Source organism: Pteropus vampyrus, unplaced genomic scaffold (genome assembly GCF_000151845.1).
Source record: "Pteropus vampyrus isolate Shadow unplaced genomic scaffold, Pvam_2.0 Scaffold937, whole genome shotgun sequence".
Taxonomy (NCBI): domain Eukaryota; kingdom Metazoa; phylum Chordata; class Mammalia; order Chiroptera; family Pteropodidae; genus Pteropus; species Pteropus vampyrus.
The window spans coordinates 12,494-14,317 of NW_011889718.1; positions in this window are offsets into that span (position 1 = coordinate 12,494).

Genomic DNA, 1,824 nt, shown 5'->3' on the forward strand with positions numbered 1-1,824 from the left:
GCTACTACATGAGCTGGGTCCGCCAGGCTCCAGGGAAGGGGCTGGAGTGGGTCTCATACATTAGTAATGGTGGCAGCAGCACATACTACGCTGCCTCCGTGAAGGGCCGATTCACCATCTCCAGAGACAACGCCAAGAACATGCTGTATCTGAAAATGAGCAGCCTAAAGGCTGAGGACACGGCCCTGTATTACTGTGCGAGAGACACAGTGAGGGGACCTCAGTGTGAGCCCAGACACAAACCTCCCTGAGGGAGACAGGAGGGGGAGCTGCAGGGGCCGATCAGGTCACAAGGGGGCTCTCAGGTCACACAAAGCACAGCACACACAGACCAGCCCAGCAGCAGGTGCACAGGAAGGTGGGAAGGGGCGTCCTGTTGGAAGCAGCGATTTCCTCTCAAAGTTCTCAGCTGCCCACGGGGACAACCCTGACTTTTTCGACATGGCTCTAACTTCTCCTGTTCTCACAGGAATAAAATGAAAATGCACCTTTTCTGTCTGTGGACGACATATCACTGGTGACTGGGGACCTTCCTTCACCAGTTTTCTATGTGTCTGTTTTCATGTCTCAGCAGAGGGACCATCCTGAGGGCTGTCTTCTTCTCTGTGGCTGGAAAATACCTGCACAAAGAGAGACCCGGCACAGTGCAGACTCCTGTGTGCTGACCTCAGGCTCTCTGCCCCCACAGGCACATGCTGTCCCCACACGGGCCCATCACTCAGAACGGGTTCCCCGTGGGGGATGGACCACAGGGCACCATCATTCCACAGTCCTGAAGCATGATCTCTGGTGGCATGAGCCCCGTTTATAAACAGAGTGAAAAGACGCTTTCTTGTGCAGAATCAGGATGGAGATGCCGGAGTTGTTGTCCAGCCATTGAGCGAGGAGACACAGAACAGGAATCGTGCATTACTCAGAAGTGCACGCTGAGCCCTCGCTGTCACTTCATTCTTAATTTTTGACATGCGTCCCCTCCTATGATTCTGCACTGGGCCCTGGCATTGCACAGTCGCTCTGCTGTTGTGCCTTCAGACTACGTCACAGTCTTTGCCTAAATCGTCCCCATATCCAGGAATGGTCCCAGTAAGAATGTAGCTACAGGTGCTATGACTAGAGTGATGAGGGTTCAGGTGAGGGACCCTGTGTGTTTGGACTTCTCTCTGGTTCCTGGTCTGTAGAGGAAAGAGCACTTTGAGCTTCCCACAGAAGTGGCCCCCTCTTTACCCAGAAGAGCATTTCTCCGTCCAGGCCTCATGGGGTGGCCCAGCACCACAATCCAAACAAACAAGTGTTGATCGCTCTACCGTGTTGGCCATTCACCTCTTTAGGTTTACATAGAGAAGTGAGCCTCTCTAGTGCACCCACATTGTGTCTTTGATAAAGACAGATGAATCTTCTTTATATAACAGAACAGAATCGTGTAGAGGAAAGAAATATTCACACCCTAGACCAGTAGTCTATAGGAATCCCCATTCAGCACTGAGGGTACAGCCCCCTGTCCCCACATCAAAGCTTCAGCCTGAGCTGAAACGCAGTGGGGGAGATGAACCCAGAGTTAGGGAGGAAGCGGGTTCTCACACATGATGTGGTCAAGGTCAATCGAGGAGCTCCTGAGGGATGACTGTCCCCATGGTTCACGGTGGAGGACGAAGGACACAACTCTTTTCCCGTATGAAATGGGGACAGACTATGACAAGGTGCTGCTGTAGAGAAAGCATAAGGTCATCGTCTGAATTGTGTGTTTATGTATTTTATTAGCTTCTCGACATTACGATGTTTTAACATCTTTATAACCCTTTCTGGATGTGGACAGACTTCTGCTCA